A 22,773-nucleotide genomic window follows, 5' to 3' on the forward strand; every position below is an offset into this window, starting at 1 on the left:
AGCACTGAGAAAATCAGAGATACCTTTTCTCAGATCCACCAGTTTCCATTCAGTACAGGGGGAAAAGCAACAACCAGTCGCTGGTGACTCAGTTCCACCTCATGCAGACCTCAGGTGTATCAGAATACAGCTGTGCTCCATAAGGATTCTCATCTCTAAGCAGGGCTCCTCAGGACTGGCTTTCCCTTCTAGCTGTGCATCAGGATTCTCATCTCTAAGCAGGGCTCCTCAGGACTGGTTTCCCTTCTAGCTGTGCATCAGGATTCTCATCTCTAAGCAGGGCTCCTCAGGACTGGTTTTCCCTTCTAGCTGTGCATCAGGATTCTCATCTCTAAGCAGGGCTCCTCAGGACTGGTTTTCCCTTCTAGCTATGCATCAGGATTCTCATCTCTAAGCAGGGCTCCTCAGGACTGGTTTCCCTTCTAGCTGTGCATCAGGATTCTCATCTCTAAGCAGGGCTCCTCAGGACTGGTTTCCCTCCTAGCTGTGCATCAGGAGAAGGTTCCATTCCTTTTCTGCTTACTCTGCATGACTTCTCTTGCTGAGATTTGAGATGGCTTTGTGTTTCCTAGCTCTTAATTGAGAAGGTAATGATCTAAAATGTTTTTATTTTTCCATGAAGACTTTCCCTAAAGCAAACACATGCCACAACATTTACCTAAGCAAAATGAGGGAAGAAGGGATTAGCGGTACATGGGAAAGGAAGCAAGGTAGATAATTGCCGGTGTAGATGAAGAAAGGCCTATTATTGACATGGTAGAAACTAGGCAGAGACTGAGGTATAGAGGGATGGGGGATGGGGAGGAAGGTTGGGCTTTAAATGAACAAATCAGTTCTAATAAAAACACTGAGATTCAGGTGCCTGAGGTTAGAAATACTGGAGGGAATTCAATTACACTAATTAATATTTAAGAAGGGCTACAGAGATCACATACTGAATGTGGGAAACTAGGCCAGTCAGACATGAGCATATGGGAAGGGCAAGATCAACTGATAAAAGTAACAAACAAATCATACATAAATGCTCCAACAGGAATGGGATAGAGAATGTAAAATAAATGTTCCAGCAGACACTGAAGAGGAGGTAGCGTAAATGGTCTACCAGATATAAAAGCAAAATGTTCCAACACACAAGACATTTTATTGGTTTTATGTAAACACGTCTATTATAAAAAATGATTTTTCCAAATAAGTTAGTAGGAAATACTACCAATTTATAAAAACAGGCACAGGCTGAGTGCTGTGGAGTCTAAGTATACTATTTGCTCTCATTTCCTAACTGGCTCATAAGGTAGGTGTTTCAATAAGATTTGCCTTTGAAAGGAGGCAGTTTCCTAATGGTTAAGCCCCTCTGAAAACTCAAAACCTGACAGAGAAGTTGAAAAGTAGTGTCTGAGTCCCTAGATCGGAGGACATTTTGAGCTGCTAAGTGTGTGGACAGCAGTTGACACCGACCGACCCTCCTTTCTGTGGGAGAAAGATGAAAAACTGCCCCCATAGAGGTTCACAGCCTTAGAAACCCCATGGAGCAGCTCTCCTCTTCCCTGTGATGTCACTATGAATCCATCTAATGGCAGTGGGGGCTCCTTGGTTCTAAATAGTTTGTTCTAGCTACGGGTCTGATATGATTTGGTTGGTGACATGACTGAGACCACATAACCTTTTGGGACCTGACTTTTTCGTTATGGTCCAGACAGTGAGTGCTAGTTTTAGGAGCTTTCTTTTACTCTGGAATATGTTCTGGAGAAGACACTAATGCTACCAAACACACCTTGCTTCATAGATATGTCAACTGAAAAATAGTGCCTATGGGAATGTTCCATTTATTTATTTATCTTTTTTTTTAAAGATCATTTATTAGGGGCTCTTACAGCTCTTAGAAAAATCCATACATCAATTAGACCAAGCATATTTGTAAATATCGCAATGAGCTTTTAATGGCTCCATGGTCTCTGACAGCTGGCATTGGAAACTTTGGTGGAGATGTGAAAGTGCTCATTGGCAGGCACTCTCTCCAGTGGCACTGGGGGCACACATCATGCCTGCCATGTAGCAGCTATGTCTCTGCACTGACGCTTAGCTGCCCTTTTCCCCTCCCAACTACCTCTAGGTCCTCCCCACCGTCCTCTTTACTCTAATTCATTAGAAGATTACACTCCTAACCTTGTACTATGCACTACCAACCTTACTCTTTCCGAGCTGTCTTCAGAAAGCCATCATTTGTCACAGAATTATTGGCTGTAACATAAAAATTGAAAATAAATCATAACCTCATCTTGGAAGCCTAGAAAAGAGAAAGCCAAGAGAATTTACTGGATTGCTTCCACTATGAACCCCGTTATTCGGAGGCAGATTGTACCATGGTGTAATTGATGGGGTGCAGGGAGACTAAGAGGCTGAGATTCGAACCCTTCTGAAATTTTTAGGGTATGGATACTTATTAAATGACGTTAGACAAATTCTATTCTATACGGTGTATAAGATTGGGCTCATGGACAGAACAAAGCAAAAACGAGGCCCTTGATCTTGAAGAGCTTAATCTCCAGTTGAAGAAATAATCCAAATGTACCAAAGCCCTTAAGACAAAGCATCCCTTAAGGCAGGGCTCCGCAAACTTTTTAAACAGGGGGCCAGTTCACTGTCCCTCAGACCCGTTGGAGGACTGGACTATAGTTTTAAAAAACTATGAATAAATTCCTATGCATACTGCACATATCTTATTTTGAAGTAAAACACAAAATGGGGCAAAAACACCTAGCGGGCCGCATGTGGCCTACAGGCTGTAGTTTGAAGACGGTTTCACTGGTCTCTAAGTAATAGAAGAACAGACAGAAAACAAGGTTATTTCCTAGAAATTTACTTGGAACAAAATAGTGGTTTCTACACTCTGTTTCAAGGTTTCAAACTGAGTTCACTAGACGAATAACAAAGATGATTATAAAAAATGATTGAGATCATGCAAGGTAAATATACATTTAAAAGTGTATATTTACTTAATATACAATTTAAAATATATTTGTATCTACTTCAGATTGGGAAACAGGTTCTACAAATTCATAGATATTACATACATTTTAAAAACCACATTGGAGGGGGACGGAGTGGGCGGGAGGTTACACATTGGAAAATATAAAGTGGTAGCAAGTAAAATGCATGCGATTGACTTAAGTAGTTTTCATGTAGGCCTCAAATTAAAATTCTGAGATTGGAAATAAGCAATTAAAAAATTAATTAATATATACGACTATTTATGTGGTTCCTGATTTTCTTGATACTGTATAGTCTCCATTTACCCATATGAAGACCCAAATGTTGAAGATAATAAAATAATCCAATCCCGAGTTCTGCTTTTAAAAGTATTTGTCATTATATACTTATTAATTGAGTTTATAATACATAAGATGAATAATTTTAATTTTAAAATTAGTTTATTTAATAAAACACTATTTTGGCTATTTGATATTCAAAAACCTCAATAAAATTTAGTTTGAAAGTAAGTTTCTGCTGTTTAAAATAAATTGAAATGATGGTGGATCAAATAATACACACGCCCCTCCAGTCCAAGGTGTTATGCTTCTCATGCTTTTGGCTGTAGGCTGCTTAGTTTTTGCTTAGGCTTGCTCCCCTAGACCATTGTACTCTGCAGATGTGCTGGACTCAAGCTAAATTTTGTTTACTGGCTACTATTATTTCAGTCTTAAGAATGCTGAATTTTTTATACTGTGAATTAGAGTGTTTTCAAAAAAATCATTGTATGTCTTCGATTTATCTAGCCTATGAGATTTATCAGATACTCTCGGCGTGTCAGATCATCAACATTGAGGGGACCTGGTAGTGTAGCGGGTTACACCTGGGGCAGTCTGAAATCCGCAGCCACTCTGCCAGAGAAAGATGATGCTTTCTACTTCCCTAAAGAGTGACCAGCTCCGAAACCCACAGGGGCAGGGCAGTGAGTTTCTGGAGGGTCAGAATTAACTGGTGGAAACTACAAAATAAGTCACTGGAAGCCTGTGGGTTGTTTTTTTGTTGTTGTTGTTGAAACCTCTTTAATTAATCACAAAGAGAGTTAAGAGAAATAGGTGGTTGCCTCAATGATCTTAGGCTATAGTAACAGTGTTGAGAAGATGAAACATTGTATTATCATATCCCACCATAGGATGAATTCCTATCTAGCACTTACACAAGCTCCTTCCCCCCCAGGCATACAGGTACTGCATGAAATCTATAATGGGAATATGTTCAAGATAAATGATCAGGACAGACGGGAGATGAAATACAAGATGAATGGGTGAAAATTTTGGATTATGTGGAAATTCAGGAGGCAGAAATGTGATAGGGATCTTCAAATATATGAAAGATTGTCACATAAACAATGAATCAATTATGTTGTTTCCTATAAGTACAGCAAGAAGAACAAGAAACAGTGATGACAAACACAAGGTTAAAATGTCCAGGCCAATAGTAGCCCAAGGGCGTAGAACTGGCAGACTTTGGACCTGGGTTTGAATCTCTTGCCTTGAGGGTGCCCAATAAATGGTAGCCCAGAACTACCAAATACTTATTATTTTTAATGCCCTCCTTGCTTCATTGTAGCATGTATTAATCTGGTAGGGATGGCCCTGCTGCTGTGAATAGATATTATTGGAAGATTTTCCCTATCATCAATCCCCATTGTTTGTGTAAATAGTGTTCTGTCACTTAAAAGTTCAATCTGTACAAGTCAACAATTCATGTATTGTGGTCTATAGCCAGCCTATACTCACATAACTTCCCTTTTTCAGCAGTGTTTTGAATTCTGTATCATCGACTAAACTAAGAACACTATCAATTCATAGTGATTAGGAATTGGGCTGCTAACTGCAAGGTCGGAAGTTTGAAACTACCAGCCATATTCACAAGTGAAGGATGAGGCTATTTCTGTGAAGATTTGCAGGCTCAGAGACTCAAAAGGGAAGTTCTCCACTACCCTCTAGGGTCCCTATGAGTTAGCACTAACTTGATGGCCATGGAAGTGATGTCCTAGGGCAGTGGTTCTCAGCCTTCCTAATGCAGTTTCTAACTGCATTTTCTAACCCTTCAATATAGTTTCTCATATGTGGTGCATGCCCCACCAACTATAAAATTATTTTCGTTGCTACTTCATAACTAATTTTGCTACTGCTATGTATCGGACGACCCCTGTGAAAGGATTGTTCGACCCCTAAAGGGGTCGCGACCCACAAGTTGAGAACCGCTGTCCTAGAGGGATGATTGATAATGGTTTCTAGCATAAAATGATCATGATGCCTCTAATGTGAACCAGAGACATATATAAACTATAGATGTATGAGTGAATTGGGGGTATGTTCACACTCCTGAGGAGATCACTGAAGGTATGGGTGCTATATGAAAATGTGGTGAGGATATTAGATGGTGGCTGGCTATCAGAAAGAATAGCATCTGTGGTCTTAAAGGCTTGTTTTCAAATGAGTAGCCATATAAGAGATGTGTCAACTAAGTCCACATGTAAGAAGCATGTCAGCCTGTGATTACTGTAAATAACATAATCCAAATCTAAAGGAGGGAATGGCATCAGAACTTACATGTGTATGCTTGGTTTTCAGAAAGCTGTAGAGGACAGTGGAAGCCCAGAATCCATTTGCAGCGTCCCTACATGGATTAGGCCTCCAGGTGATCCGCTTTGATCACAGCTGAGGTACATAAATCGTCAGAGAGCATTGTAAAGTCAATTAAGGCAGACGTAGTTAGGTCAAAATGTGGTATCTTATCATTTGATTTCCCTTTTGACCCATCTTAAAGCTATTTCAGTTTTTTTGTTTGTGTTTTCTTTTTAAAGTTAAGGGGAAATACAAGTGAATTAAGTCCCTAGTGAATCACCAATGACTGTGGACCATGGTTGTGAATAACTTTGATATCATGCAGAATTTATTGAAAAGTGAATTGTTGTACATGCAATTAGGTGAAAATTTAGCACCATATGACTTGCTCTCCTGTATGACCTATTTAAATTTGTTACAGTTTTTAATATTTTCTGATTGAGGTCTTTATCTCTTTTACTTTGTTATTGTTGTTAGTTTGTTAGTTGTTAGGGGAATTATCAACAGGAGAATCATCAACTATCAATAGATAGTTCCCTAATAAAAATATGTATGTATACAGGCTGAACAACTACTTTAAAGGGCTGCTTTATGGGGTATTCAAGCCTAAGACAAATATTACAATATATAATTTTAATGAACTCCACTAATACTGATATTTTGCTACTACAACACCAAAATAAAACAATAAAATCCTTAGTATAATATCAACTATGAAACTCAACAGTTCTTTATGAATTTCAATACCAGTATTCAGGACATGGAACAGTACTATTTCAATAACAATATTAGTTTAATATTTTAAAATTCAATTTAATTTCACAGATATTTACTTACATAGCAGATCCCTTTTGATCTCTGCAACCCAAATCCCAAGGAGAATTCTAGAAGAAACCTCTGTATCTTTTGTGGAATGATGCTACTTTGGATGCTCTGCCTCCGGAGCTTTGCACATGTAAGCAGGGGAAGAGCATGACTACCTTAAACAGCAGGTGCAACAACAGTGAGACGCTGGACCACCGATTGTGTCAGCAGAAGTAGTTACAAAGTAAAAATAAAATGAAACATGGTAGTTTGGTCAATACGTTTCTCCGTCTGAATCCATAGCTTCACGACTCTTGTGTTCAAAGCAATAGATGGAAGATTTATTTGGTTCATGTGCCCTCCTCTGCTGCTAAGCCCCCTACGTATGTGATAGCCTTTATTGATTGCCTTAGTGTCTCTAGCTGCCTTTCAGGTGGCCACTGACTCATGACGTCTCCATGTACAATGCGATCAGATAATTGTGGCCGATAGGGTTTCAATTGGCTAATTTTCAGAGCTAGGTTATTCGACCCTTCTACCTAAGTTATCTTAGGAAGCTCTGCTAAAACCAAGTCATCCTTATAGAAACATACAAGCCTCCCCTGGGAGATGAATGGTGGCTCCCAATGACTGGGAACTGAAGCTAGGTTTGTTTTCAGTAGTGATTAGGATGCCACTACTCAATTGTTACTTCTCTATGTTTTGTTTTGTTTTTAAATCATTTTATTGGGACTCTTAAAGCTCTTATAACAATCCATTCATCAATTGTATCAGTCACATTGGTGCATAGGTTGCCATCATCATTTTTAAAGCACTATCTTTCTACTTGAACCCTTGGTATTAGCTCCTCTTTTTTCCCTCTCTCTCCCACCCCCCCCCACCCTTGTGAACCCTTGATAGATTTAAATTTATTATTTTCATATTCTACTCATCTGCTGTCTCTCTTCACCTGTGTTTCTGTTGTCCCCCCCTGGGTAGAGGGGGGGCAATGGCAGTTATATGTTGATCATTGCGATTGGTTCCCACTTCTCCCAACACCTTCCCCTTCCCCTCATGGTATCGCTACTCCCATTACTGTACCTGAGGGATTTTTCTGTCCTAGATTCCATTTGTTGAGAGATCTTACCTGTACCAATGCAAGTGCTCTCTCTGGTCTAGTGGGATTTTAAGGTAGAACTGGGGTCATGATTTGGGAGGGAGAAAGCATTAAAGACCTAGAGGAATGTTGTGTGTTTTGTCAGTGCTATACTACACCCTGAGTGACTCATGCCTTCCTTGTGACCCTTCTGTGAGGGCATGTCCAATCGTTGGCAGATGGGCTTTGTGTCTCCATTCTGACCCACCTCATTCGCATCAATATGATTGTTTGTTTTGGATCTTCTGATGCCTGATCCCATGGACACCGCACATTCATACAGGCTGGTGTGCTTCTTCCATGTGGGCTTGTTGCTTCCCAGCTTGATGGCTGGTTGTTTCTCTTCAAACCTTTAAGACCCCAAATGCTATATCTTTTAATAGTTGGGCACCATCATCTTTCTTCACCACATTTGCTTATGTACCCATTTGTCTTCAGCAATTGTGCTGGGAAGGTGAGCATCACAGAATGCCAGGTTATTAGAACAAAGTGTTCTTGCATTGAAGGAGGGCTTGAGTAGAGGCCCAATGATCATCTGCTTAATACTTAACATCTAAATGTATGTGCCTAGACCTATATCCTTATCATTATATATTTATTTTCATATATGCATGTCTATGTTTATACCTCCATATATGTCTTTTGTCTCCTAGTTCTTTCTTCTATTTCCTTTTACTTTCCTCCTGTCCCACTATCATATTTGATCTTCATTTGGCTCTCAGCAATTCCTCTCGGCTAGATTGCACTTGAGCAAACCCCACCGGGCATTCTATACCCTCCTCACCATTGATTCTACATTTCTTGTTGTTCCCTTGTCCCTGGGTTTGTTGGCTCCCCACTTCCTTTTCTCCGGCCTCCTCTCCCATGCCCTCCTGGAACCATTGGTCCTATTGTTTTCTCCTTAGGATGGTTTATCCTGTGTGTCTTTCTCTTTGCTTTAAAGTTGAGGTAGTTTATTGTGCCAACCTGGCTGATAAACACATGTAGGGTTAATTGAAGGTCAGAGGGATAAATGGCTCAGTGAGCCTCACCTTTCTAGTTCTCAGATCTCTTATTTTCTGATGGTCGGACCAGGGTGAAGCTGCCTTAGCCAGTTCCCTGCTCTAGCTGGCAAGGCTCACTTCCTGTAAGACATCCCTGAGGAGAAGCCACATGGACCTACCCTGATACAGCCCTTGGTGCTGGAGCACCCATGTGGAGACCCCTGCCAGCGCTGAGATGTTTCCATATTCACTGACTCGGCTTTTTTCCTGCAGTCGGCATCATTGTGTGTGTTTTGTGAGATGGAGGAGGACTTTGTGGATTGGTGTTGGACATATGGGTTAATGTTGGACTTGTGGGCTTGGGCAGCACTGGGTTGGGATGTTTTCTTGAAGCACACTTAGCCTTTAAACAAAAGTCTCTCTTATACATGAGTTTCTGTGGATTTGTTTCTCTAAAGTACCCAGACTGACACAAAGTGGAAGTTGTGCTAACTTGTAATCTTTGATGTTTTTCTTTTGGTTTGTCCGCCTTGCAATGTGTGGTAGAAATGTATTATCTCCTAAGTCTGTGCCTAGCTATAATAACTTATAAAAGTAAGCATTTGAAATCAATGAAAAAATTTATCCAATTCTTTTGACAGATGAAGTAATTTTATAAAAATATACTTCTTCTGAAGGACTGTGAACTTGTTTTTTACTAACTAAAAATGAGGAAGTAAACAAAGAATCTGACTTTCAATCGTGGTTGTAGCATTTGACAGTGAACTAGCTTCTCCTTGAGAGGGAAGTTTTCCTAACTGCATGTTTACATTTGAGAATTAATGTTGATGGAAAGAGCATGACATATTAAATTGGACTAGCATCCGTAAGTTCTAAATCTATAATTTGTGACCTAGAGCAAAAGCAAAAGGAAAAAATGTCAAACCAAACCTACTGCCATTGAGTTGATTCCAACTCATATTAACCCTATAACACATAGTGGGATTGCCTGATAAGGCTCACAAATCTGCAGGTCTTTATAGAAACAGATTGCCAGCTGGTGGATCAAACTGCCTGTCTTTCTGTTAGCATCTAAGCCTTTAACTTCGGTACCACCATCACTCAGTGACCCAAGTAGATAGCAGACTCTCTGAAGTTATCAATTCTATGTGAAACTCAAAATTTGGGCTTTTTTTCAGGCTGCGCAGAAATATTTGATAAATGGTGCTTTATTTCTTTCTTTAGGAGCCCTGGTGATGTAGCGCTTATGATATTGGGCTGCTAACCACCAGGTCAACAGTTTGAACTCACTAGCCACTTCACAGGAGAAAGAAAGGGCTTTCTACTCCCATAGAGAGTTTTACTATTGAAAATAAACAGGGGAAGTTGGCTTATTGATTTATGCATTAGACTACTATCCTCAAGGTCAGTAGTTCGAACCTACCAGCTGCTCCACAGAAGAGCAATAGGACCCACTGTTGCTGTGATGAACTGTAATCTCAGAAGGACTTCTACTCTGTTTTACGGAGTCGCTAAGAGTTCAAATTGACTCAATGGCAGTGAATTAGTGAATTCAAGTCTTAATTCTATCTCCATCATGCGAGTAGTCTACTAATACTTTCCCTTCTTATCTTCCACACAGAATTATTCAGATAATAAAAGTGCTTTCTCAAATGTAATAAGACCACACAAGTAGTGTTCAGTCTTCCTTCTTATTAAGGGATGGGTTGTTCAAGTATAAATGGGATTGGAACCAGCAGAATTCATACGGATACTGTTCCCTGAGAGCCACGACAGTTCTCATGTTGGTGCTTATCTAAATTACCTGACCTGGCCTGCAGAATCTTTAATAGCAGGTATTACATTTTATTGCCTGTTTTTCTGTGGTATTTTCCAAGGTGTATGGTTGTTGTTGGCTTTTCTTTCTTTCAATTTTTGACTTTGTGTTATTAGGCTGAGACAAATTCTTAACCCTCTAACTGTGAAAAACAGAGTCCATGGGGTTTACTCTCACTGTTTCTGTTGTCCCTGTGCTCATCGTTGTTCTTTAACTCTTAGTAATTATATACTTACTATTTTTAAGACTGGTACATGTCTAGGAACCTGTTATGACTGGGATATTTCTAGAGTTTTGAACATCCTAAGTCCACGTCTAACTTCTTTTTAAAAAGACTTTCTACATAATCATCCGAAAAAACCTGTTGTGTTTTTCCATCTACAATTGATACTGAGTAGTGGGAGACTTGCCCTCAGAGTACTGAGTAGTGGGAGACTTGCCCTCAGAGTACTGAGTAGTGGGAGACTTGCCCTTAGAGTACTGAGTAGTGGGAGACTTGCCCTTAGAGTACTGAGTAGTGGGAGACTTGCCTCAGAGTACTGAGTAGTGGGAGACTTGCCCTTAGAGTGCTGAGTAGTGGGAGACTTGCCTTCAGAGTACTGAGTAGTGGGAGACTTGCCCTTAGAGTACTGCGTAGGCCCTTAGAGTACTGCGTAGTGGGAGACTTGCCCTTAGAGTACTGAGTAGTGGGAGACTTGCCCTCAGAGTACTGCATAGTGGGAGACTTGCCCTCAGAGTACTGAGTAGTGGGAGACTTGCCCTCAGAGTACTGCGTAGTGGGAGACTTGCCCTAGAGTACTGAGTAGTGGGAGACTTGCCCTAGAGTACTGAGTAGTGGGAGACTTGCCCTAGAGTACTGAGTAGTGGGAGACTTGCCCTAGAGTACTGAGTAGTGGGAGACTTGCCCTCAGAGTACTGAGTAGTGGGAGACTTGCCCTCAGAGTACTGAGTAGTGGGAGACTTGCCCTCAGAGTACTGAGTAGTGGGAGACTTGCCCTCAGAGTACTGCATAGTGGGAGACTTGCCCTCAGAGTACTGAGTAGTGGGAGACTTGCCCTAGAGTACTGAGTAGTGGGAGACTTGCCCTAGAGTACTGAGTAGTGGGAGACTTGCCCTAGAGTACTGAGTAGTGGGAGACTTGCCCTCAGAGTACTGAGTAGTGGGAGACTTGCCCTTAGAGTGCTGAGTAGTGGGAGACTTGCCCTTAGAGTACTGAGTAGTGGGAGACTTAGAGTTATGCGTGAGAATACAGAGTCAGAACATTCATTATTTCTTTCTGCCTTACCAAATATTTCTAACACTATTCTTATAGTGCAAATTTGATTTAGAGAGAGATTTTCAAGCATTCGAAAAGTGGCTTACACCTAAGTGGAGAGGTCTTCTTGCTTACTACAATTGCCTCTTGAATAAACGAAATATGTTCAAGAAGACAAGTTGAAAGTCATTTGAGAATTAAAAGACCAACAACAGAAGACAGCTCAAGTACGAAATCTTCGGTTGAAATCGATGGAGACATTTTGGAGTTAAAGCTACACCCATCTTCTCTCACCAAGAGTGTCTCTTGGTTCTTTCTCCTCATGGTCATTCTTGAATATTCTTCGTGGCGATTACATCTTAATTAAGTTTCCAGGTTGGTCTAGGTTATCCTTTGGATAATGTCCTCTTCATTGCCCCTGTTAGTAGAGAGAATAGGAAGTCAAAGGGACAGTTTTGTTTGTAGATATTCTCCATGTAAGTTCTCCTGTAACTTAGTATAAGAGTGGAAATGACACTTTACGCGTGTAAGAAATTATGAGATTTACCCAGCCATTTGGTCATGTACTACTTTTAAGCTCTTCGCGCTTAACATAGCCTAAAGTGGTTCTCAAAAGAACCAGTAGTAATAGCATTACAGAGACATTTGTGAGATGTAAGTTCTCTGGCCCCTCCTCTGATCTCCCCAACCGGAAACTTTAGGGTAAATACAGCAATATGTGATTTTAGCAAGCCTTCCAGGTAATTTTGGTGCTTATTAGATCTGAGGACCACCTTTTGAAAGGGTTTTCAATTCCAATAGGATATATAGGCAATTCAGTGTCCCCCTGTTATAACCCACAGACAAACAAACTACAAGTGACTTTTGTATTCAGAGCACTCTATTGCTCTACTTCAACTTGTCATTAAGGTTTATGTTAAATTGTTCCCAAGCATATATGCTGTCTGTCCTGCAGCTTATAACCCTCTGCCTAAAACGATATCTTTGTCTCTGTTCAAATTTTATTCATCCTGCGTTATCCAACAAATATGCTTTCTCTCTGTCTCTCTCTCTCTCTGTCTCTCATACACGCATACATGCACACACACAATCTTAACAGTAATGACAACGCATTCATTTTTCTTTTGTGTTTCTAAGTCTCTCAGTGTTTGTACCATTCATTTAAATATTACCAGGCCATAGTCTGACTTGTACCACATCTTGAATTGCTGTAAATGAATGATCAATTATTATTTTTAGAAAGATACAGACGGTTGCCACCTAGGGAGTTCTAATTTAGGACAACCTCCCGTGTGTCCTCTTAGAAAGGTCCTCCATAAGCTGTTCAATGACTCATTTACCAGCAGTAGATCACCAGGTCCACCATTCACTACCGGATCCCACTCACGGCCATCGGATTGATTCTAAGTGATAGCAACCTTACAGAACACATTCGAGCTGCTGTAATCTACAAGAAAGCAGACTGCCACAGCTTTGTCCCAGTCGACCGTCATAATCCTCTCTGAGATCTTCCGTCGCTTTCCTCAGTTCATACAGCATGTGGTTACTTCTACTTGACCACAGTTTATGTTATTTGTTGGAATTTTCCCTCCTTAGTTTAGTTACATTGTACTTGTAATTCGACATCATAGTTCTCCTCTTATGTCTGATAGAACAGGGATTTGCTGCACAGTTGGTGATATATTACAAATTATAAACATGTTTCTAAGATTTCTCTCACTTCACTTTCTTCAGGAAAATCTTAGGAATGAAAATGTTTAAATTACTCCATAGATCCATAGCAATCTTATCTTCATGTTAACAAATTAATTTATGAACTGAGTTTAAAGTATTCAACTTACAATTGTTCAATGACTTTTTATTAATTTTTTAATTTGAAAATACTTTATTCTACAATGTGTTTAAAAGAGAATATAGTGGCTTTTATTTATTTAAATAATTTACCAACTTACAGAAAGCTACCTTATTATTTTATAAGAGGAAAATGATGCATTGATAATGAATATGACCTATAGCTGTTGACTTACATATTCTCAGTGGTAATGACAAATTAAAGATATAGTGATAGCTAAATGATAACTACTTAGGAAGTGTATTTAACTCAAGAAGAATAGATTTTTTACTCTGTGAGTATAATTGTATTCTGTGAACATGTTACATGTTTGTATGGTTTAAATGCATCTAACTGAATTAAATTTTTTACTGGTATAAAAATCACATATTATACAATTCAATAGTTCAATCATATTAAGAAGAGTTGTGTAGTCATCACCGCGATCAATATCAGAACATCTTCTTTTTACTTGTACTCTTTGTTGCTCTCCCCCATTTCCCCCTAACCTCCCATGTTAGTCTGGGTTGACTAGAGAAGCAAATTCATAGAAACTCACATAGGTATAAGAAAGAGATTTATATAAAAGGGCGATTGTATATTAATCAAACACTCAAGTCCAGTCCACATCAAGTCCATAAGTCTGATATTAACCCATATGTCTGATATGAGTCAATAAATTCCACTTCCGACACACGTAACACATGCAATGACGCTGAATGCAGGAAGATAACACAGGCCAGTGGGTGGAAAGTCTCGTGGATCCAGTGGTGCTGGAAGCATCTCATCCCTGGCTTGGGTCTCCACACGAGTCCTCCAGCTCCAGGGCTCTGGCTCCATCAGTGTAGCTCCATCTGGCTTGTCAATAGGAATGTGTAGCAGAGAGACAAGCAGAGAGTGTATCTGGCCTCCAGTAAGATGTTTATCTCTATCGTGTCGCCAAAATGAAGTCATCATGCTATGACCCGCTTGACAGGCTAAACTCCACCCCTTTGCAAGTTGATAGATTATGTAGCTTCCACACCTCCCTTGCCATGTCCCCAGGTAATTATAATCCAGTTATTGACTCTCTATATTAACCTATCCTGAATTTTATATGTGGGGAAAACAAGGTATACAAAACAAAAACCAAAAACAACAATGACAAAATAAAACAGAAACCGTGAATTTAAAGAAAGCATGTAATATTGAAAATGAACTAATTTATTTTAAATGGGTCAAAGGGGAGATCAAATGATAAGGTGTTCTATTTTAACCTAATGGCATCAGTCGCAATCGACTTTACAGTGCTCTGGTAGCAAAGGTATCCACATTGCTGACTCTATGGTCAGAGGCTCAATCTTCTTGGAAACTCTGCAGAGGGATTTTGAGCTTTTACTGTTACCCATAGCTTTCTGAAAACTGAGTGTTCTGAATTTAAGTTGATACCATTCCCTCCTCTGGATTGGGGTTTTATTATTTATACTCCTTGGAGCACATAGGTTGGTCTGCTTCTTCCGTGCAGACTTAGTTGGTGCTTCAATTAGATGGCTGCTTGTTTTGAAACAAGCCTTTAAGTCTTCAGACACTGTTTTATCTGAAATCCAGGCACCATCTGATTTTTTTCACCACACTTTGATGTAGCACCCATATCTTTAGTGATCTCTTCATGATCAAGTATCAATCAAGTGGGGAGGGCCATATCATAAGAACTAGTTGTTCTTGGATTAATGCTTTCATTAAGTATGAGCCCATATGCCCCTGGATCGTTTGAGAGACAGAATTATCATTTGATTGGAAAACATTATACATGATCCCCTACTAATGGGAAAGTCAAGTCAGGCGAGGGAAAAGGGAGCAGACACATCTGGGAGAACACAAATGCTGTTGTGTTGGTAAAGTGGAAAGGACCAACCTCCTAATGAGGGAAACATGACTAAAAATACTTTTAAGGACCCCAATGGGGAATATCCCTGTTAATATGCACTGAAATAAGTCACATTGGCCTGAACTTCTGGACACATCCTGGGACCCAGGCCAAGTGCTGTAGACAACTATGGCAATTAATTCTGGATCTTCAAGGTGCACAACACGCTCCAAAGGCCAAACCAGAAAGATCTGGTTCAGAAACTCCACTAGGTGGACGGGACTCTACCTCAAAAACCCCTGTAACCTGAGGACCTTAGGCTGAAAGTTTGTGGTGTTTGAAGAAACAGAAGGCAACTATACCAGAAGTACTGATTATCGAACTGACAGTTGGCAAACATTGACTTAATACATGACAGTAGGCAAACATGACTTAGTCCAGCACTGTATGTGCATATACATATATATATACTACATAAATGCCCTATATGTTCTGTGTGTTTATGTATATATGTGTGTGTATGTATATATATTTCCAGCAAACCTGTGACTGACATTGTCTGTGAATATTATTGAAAAGTTTACCTGACAATGAACCCCCATTGTTTGAGTAAATAGTGTCCAGCCATGAAAGGATTTATTCTGTGCAATGTGAATGATTTAGATATTGCGATATGTACTTAGTGTACATTGACCCAAAATCCCTCTCTCAACTGTGTTTTAAAAATTAGTAATAGGGGTTGATCAATTAAAATATTAATGGAAGAGCTTTATACTCCAAGGAGATGATCAATAAGACTCTCTACCATAAATTAATAAGGAGATCACTAAAGGGAGACAAATGCAGATAAAACAAAACATAGATCCAGGAATGAGTTTGGGACTAGCACTCAATCCTAACTCCAATTTAAGAACAACTAGTTCTTAAATCATGGCGCTGTTTGATATTTGCCGTCAGGAAAGGAATACGGACGATAAGGGTGCTACAACAAAGCATAGTGAAAAAAATTAGATGGTGCCCAGCTTTCAGATAAGACCATGTCTGGGGACTTAAAGACTTCTTTCCAAACATGCAGCCATCTAAGTGAAAGTTAACTAAATCGACATGGAAGAAGCTCAACAACATCAGTGATCAAAGGATTGTAGATCATATAACTCAAGCTGAAGGAGGGAATAGTATCAGAGCCTACTTGTGAGATTCTGGTTTGCATTAGGCTATGGATATCTGTGTGGAAGCCCAACATATATTTGTGAGATTTACAGAGGTAATAAACCGCCAGTGATTTCCTTCTATCTCTAATGGAGGGATGGGAATAAACTGGTATTAAACATAGTACGTTGCAGAGAAGTCTCTAGGAGATCAAAAGTATAAACCTGACTCGGAGGGTTAAAACCTTGTTAGTTGATCCCCTCTCTGATACACATTGAGCCTGAACTGCTTTCCCAATTTTTCTGTGTTTTCTTTTTGTTCTTTTTCATATTGAGGTTTAGCTCTGGTGTAATTGTCATTGGAGGTAGCCCTCTTGAATTTTTGCTATATGTTTTTCTGTTTTTCAGTATATGACACCCAAGATTGATGAACCTATGGGGAAAATGAGTAGAATAAGGGGGGTTATAGGAGGGGAGGGTAAACTGGAGCTGATATCAAGGTGTTCAAGAAGAAAACAATGTTTTGAAACTGATTGTGGAAGCATTTGAACAATAATACTTGATGTGATTGAACTATGGAATAACATTATATATGTATTAGCTCCCAAGAAAATGATTTTGAAAAATAATTTTTAAATTAAAAAATAAATGACTCATACTTAGAACATTGTTGAGAAAAGGAAATTATACATGTATAGGTCAGCCTTTTTAGACGATAATAGGTGAATTGTTGACTTTTACAAATTAAATGCTTAGACACTATTTACGGAAACATTGAGGGCTGGGGAATAGGTAAAAACTTTCAATAATACTCACAGAGGCAGAACCATGTCTGCTGGATTAACACATGTCATAAACAAGCAAAGGGAGCATCGGGGTAGTAAATAAATTGCAGCTTTGGGCCAGCCTACACTGGGCACCCTCAAAACAAGAGATCCAAACAAAGTTCAACGATGACCACCCATTCCATAGTCTAGGACTAGCAGTCATCTGCTTCTTCTCATACTCTAGGGTATTGCAGGCTTGAGTGCAAGGGGGTATTTACATTCCTTAGATTGACTATGAGTTTAAGGTAAAGTCCGGTTCACTTAGAGGGGAATCAATTGGATCCTTCTGGTGTGACCTATAAAGTGGATTGCAAGGCCAGTCATCACCTCACAAGGTCCCAGCTGTCTGTAACCCTCGGCAATGGTCACCAAGGGCTGGTCAGCAGCTAGGTCCAAAGTGCAGTTAACTGAATGTTTACCTCAGTGACATAAAGCAGGCCTCATTTAGCTTGGGCCACACTCTGTGGTTATTTGGGGGATACATGCTTCATGAATGTCTGTTCTTCTATATCTGTCTTTATGAACGTGAGAACCTTTGACTGAGTCAGAATCACCTGGATAGATGGAAAAATGGCTCCTACCCCAACCCTCGGTATCAGAGCTTCGGGACTAGAGCCCTGCAATGTGCATTTTAGACAGTCATCTCCAGGTGATGTGGATGCAGACAGAATAAACGTTGAAAGGTCTGTTCTTTTGGGATTTATTGTCTTACTGTCCTAGGTGATCACATCTTCCAGAAAACTCTTATTTTTAAATTAATCATTTTATTGGGAGCTGTTACAGATATTATAACAATCTATAATTCACTTAGATGAAGCATAATTGTACAGTTGCTGCCACATCAGTTTCAAAACACTTTATTTCTTCCTGAGATGTTTGATATCAGTTCCCCTTTATCCCCTCCCTCCCCCACCCTAGCCCCTTGGAACCCTAATCATTACATTTATTATTATTATTATTATTATTTTGCTATATCTTACACCATCAAATGTATTCATTCACCTAAATTCTGTTATTCTTTCTGAAAGGGGTTTTACAGACATCATTGCTATAAGTTCCCGCTTCCCCTCTCACTCCCCTTTCTATAACCTCAAGGAATCACTACTCCTGTTACTGTTTCTGAAGGGTTCATCTATCTTGACTTTCATGCATTGAATGATCTTAAGTATACAAATGAACCTATGCAGGTCTAACAAGATGAATGAGGTAAACTGAGACCATAATAGCAAGGGGAGGAAATATTAAAGAACTAGAGGATAGTTAATCATCCCTTCTGTGAGGGATTGTCTAGTTATCTTACAGGTGGGTTCTGGGTTTCCACTTTGGTTATACTCCTTCACATCAATTTGATTTCTTGTTTTTAAACTTCTGACACCTATTCCCGTCGACACCTCATGATCACACAGACTAGTGTGCTTCCTCCATGTGGACTTTGTTGCTTCCCTGCTAGATGACTGCTTGTTTAACTTCAGTCTTTAAGACCCCAGATGCTATATTTTTTAATATTGGGCACCATAAGCTTTCTTCATCACATTTGTTTATGCACCCATTTTGTCTTCAATAATCGTGTCAGGAAGGTGAGTCCCATACAATGCCACATTATTAGAACAAACCATTCTTGTACTGAGGTAAGATTTAAGTAGAGGCCCAAAGTCCATCCGCTTCCTTGATATAAATGTATGTGTGTGTGTGTCACCTATCATAGATATATATATATATATACACACATATATATATATATATCTGTATTTATACCTATGTATATATAATTTTTTACTTGTTCTTTCCTCCTGCCCCACTATCATGTTTACCCATCATTCACCTCTCAGTAATTCCTAATCAATATAGTCAATCCTACACAAACTCTTCCAGAAGATAGAAAAGGAAGATAAACTCGCAAACACATCCTATGATGCTAGTATCACACTGATGCCAAACCCAGGCAAGGACACCACAAGAATAGAGAATTACAGGCCAATTTTTCATATGAACATGGATGCAAAATTCCTCCACAAAATTCTGGCCAATAGAATACAACTGTATATATTAAAAAATAATCTATCATGACCAAATCGGATTCATACCAGGGATGCAGGGATGGTTTGACATGTGAAAAAACTTCAACATCATCCATCAAATTAACAAGAAAATGGACAGGAAAGTATTTGACAACATCCAAAACCCATTCACAATCCAGACACTCAAGAAGATGAGATTAGAAGGAAATTGTCCTAATACAATAAAAGCTATATATGAAAAACCAAAAGAAAATTAATGTTTTAGTCCTAAGACTATGGTTTTAAGTCTAGTGATTTAGTGACACTTTATGAAGATATGTAATTAAAGTAATTATTGTATTTACACTTTCAACTGACTTTTATTGAGTTTGCAAACTTCAATTCTTAAAGGTAGGATTCTCTAAATTCATTAAGCTAACAACCAAATAGCTGTGTAAACTAACTGTTTTGGGCCCCACTTGAAAATTTTGATAACCGAGTCTCTAAGAAGTAAGTACCTTTCTGAAAGCTACCTTAAGAGTCCCTGAAAGTACCTGGATTCTGCTTGACTCCACAATGTGTGTACTTAAACTGGGGCAGGGATGAGTCAGAATGTAATGCAGATATCCTCCACCCTGCCTTTCTCTTTCTAAAGTATAACTGAAGAGAGAGTGACTAAATTAGATGCCAGGTAGTTGTACGTGTGGGTCACTGAGCGTCTGTGCTATTAGTGTACAGCCATCTCTAACGATGAGTGCTAACTCTGGCTTTCTCACCTGACGATGCAATACGTCCAACAGCATCTTTAATGCTTCCATGTGGTTCAAAGGAAGTGTCTGCAACATCGACCTCTTCATAGAGTCTTCCTCCTCTTACACTTCATTTAAGGGATCCAAGTATTAATTTTCTAAGGAAAGGCTACCGGAATAAGCTTTCTATAATTTTATCAAGGGATCTCCCACAAAAAAATGCCAAGCCTCATTTCTCCCAACAAATAGTTCACTGTGCAGTTGACTCAGTAGTTCTTAACTCAAACTGCACATTCCAAATCAGCTAGCAAACATTTAATATTGTATAGATGCTTGGAGCTAACTAGGGATTCTGATGCACTGGTCTGAACTGGGGGTTACATGGCTGATGGTTTACAAAGCCTCTGGGTTTAATCTATGGCATCCAGGATTGATAATAAGCAGTCAAGCCCATTGTTTTATTTTTTTAAATCAGGATTCATCATACATATTAAAAGAACAATGGAAAGAAGCAAAAATGTCTTCATAAATCCTACCCTGGGCCGTGTAAAATAAAAATGGAACCTGTAACCATCCAAATATTCAGATTGAGTCTCAGATGATGGAAAAGGCAAGAAAGAAATGAGGAGCCATTAGTATGGGAAACCATTTGTAAAATGCTGTGGGGTTTGGAAGGACCTGTTCTCTTTAATAAGCATGTTTGTAATAGAAAACAGGGTAATAGGAATGACAGCATATTTGAATCCATCTGCATTTCCTTCAGATGGAAATAAAATAAAAGGGGAGGGTATAACCTTGCAAATGTATCCTGATGTAATATTATTTTTTCAGGTTAGACAGAGGTGGGGCCATCAGTCAGCCAGACTCGGGGCTAGCTATCAAATCAGAACTCACTCCTCAAATCCTAGCACTAATCGGAATGATAAAGAGCTACCTTTCGATTAATCCTGCCCTGGACTTTAGTCGAAAGATGCTGCAGTTTAATTACTGAGTGAAATTCACTTTGTCTGATCTGCTTGTCTGGGCTGTAATGTCATAATATAATCAGCATCACCCCATCTGAAGCACAGGGCTGTGAAGTCCAAGGACCTGTGTGATTGGAAGAAATAAAATGATGTTCAAACAACAACGAACCGCAGTGCAGTAATTACGCAAACCTTGTTTTCATCTGTATGTCATTCTTCCATTGGCTTGTCGTGACAGCAAGGGAGAAAGGGAAGGGAGAGGAGGTGATTGAAAAGGAGGTTGACCTGATGGAATCAGACTAGGTGTAGGAGGGAAGAGCCAAGCTAAATAAAATCTTAAGGCTAATTAAACTTGGTCTTTTTTATAAAATATATCTCGCACTGACTGCTACTGATCCCACAAGTCCAAGCTAAACCCCTGAGTTAATATGTCTCCTGCAATTAAAATATCCCTTTCACTTGAAACTGTAGGTTATATTCCTTTGGGGGAAAAATTACTTAAACTGGAAGTTATGTGACAGATGTTTTCTTCTTTATGTCTTGTCTTAGATTGAATTCTCTGGAGGAGCTAAACCAGTGATATATAAGAACATCTATATATGTGTGTGGTTATATATGAATATGTGTGTATAGACGATACATAGATAGATAGATAAAGTTTCTCTCAAGAAAATGGCTCATCCGGCTGTTGGTTGTAAAAGTTGGCAAGTTCTAAGTCCATGGGTCGTATGTCAGCCTGGAGGCTTCTCCTGAATCACATATCTGGAGTAGTTGATGAACCCAACACCAGCAAGTCAGATGGCATACTTCCCACTTCACAGAGGAAGAAATCCAGGGTTATCAGGCAATCCAGTATGCTTCTGGTTGGGGTCCAAAGAACCAGAAGCCAGATACAAGGTCCAGACCCAGCAAAAAGCCACGGAGGTTTTCCCGTATATTAGAAGCAGGTCACCCCACCACAGAAATGCCCTTTCAAACCGATTGGCTGCTTTTAGCAGCTCTCATCATGGGGGCGATCACATTATAGTGGATCTCATCACAGGGGGTGACTATGTAGTAGCTGCCTGGCCGGCCAAAGAGAAATAAAATGCTATCACAGACAGCAATGCCGTTTTTCAAATTAAACTCTGTAGAGAGAAGATTTTCTTCTTTCAAAAACAAAGGCCTTGGAGAGCTTTCCGTTTTAGGTTTGCCTGGAACTTTATATATATAAACATAATGTCCATAAATGTACCTGGCTTTCTTGTGAATGATTACTATGCCTTATTGAAAAAAAAGATTTAAATAGATTTCCCATAGATTCTATAGTTGCAAAGTGGCTGAGCCGGGATTCTATCCAGACTCTACAGTAGCTGTAACTCTACTGTCCTCCTCCTCTTATCGCTTGAATGACACCACCCCCACAAGTGAGTCCCGTAATTGATTGTTATTGAGAATCTCTTCTATAGTAGTGCTAGACTCCATCTATATAATAGTGAACCTACTAGGGGGAATCTATTATTATCTACAGAGGTTTTAAATTTGTTGGTTCAATTGCATTTTGTCATTAATCATTTTATTAGGGGCTCTTACAAATCTTACAACAATCCACCATTCAATAGTATCAAGCACACTTGTACATATCTTTCCATCAACACTTCCAAGACAATTTCTTTCTACTTGAAACCTTGTTATCAGCCCCTCCCTTTTTCCCCTCCCTCTACCATCCTCCCACCCTTAAAACTCCCTGATCAACTATATATTATTGTTATTTCTTGTCTTACACTGTCTGCTGTCTCCCATCACCCACCCCTCTGCTTTTCGTCCCCCTGGGTGGGAAG

The 22,773-nt window shown here is 39.5% G+C and overlaps 1 protein-coding gene across 9 annotated transcripts in view; it reads left to right on the forward strand.

The window, feature by feature from the left end:
* ZBTB20 (zinc finger and BTB domain containing 20) overlaps positions 1 to 22,773 on the forward strand; it is a 968,716-nt gene that overhangs the window by 473,243 nt on the left and 472,700 nt on the right. The window contains exon 1 of one of the 9 annotated variants that reach the window (XM_075542491.1): positions 5,617 to 5,695. The exons of the other annotated variants lie outside the window; for them this stretch is intronic. The gene's annotated coding sequence lies outside the window, so the exon portion shown is untranslated. Of the gene's footprint in view, positions 1 to 5,616; positions 5,696 to 22,773 lie in introns of those variants that run through there. 9 annotated transcript variants of the gene reach the window in all.

Source organism: Tenrec ecaudatus, chromosome 2 (genome assembly GCF_050624435.1).
Source record: "Tenrec ecaudatus isolate mTenEca1 chromosome 2, mTenEca1.hap1, whole genome shotgun sequence".
NCBI lineage: Eukaryota > Metazoa > Chordata > Mammalia > Afrosoricida > Tenrecidae > Tenrec > Tenrec ecaudatus.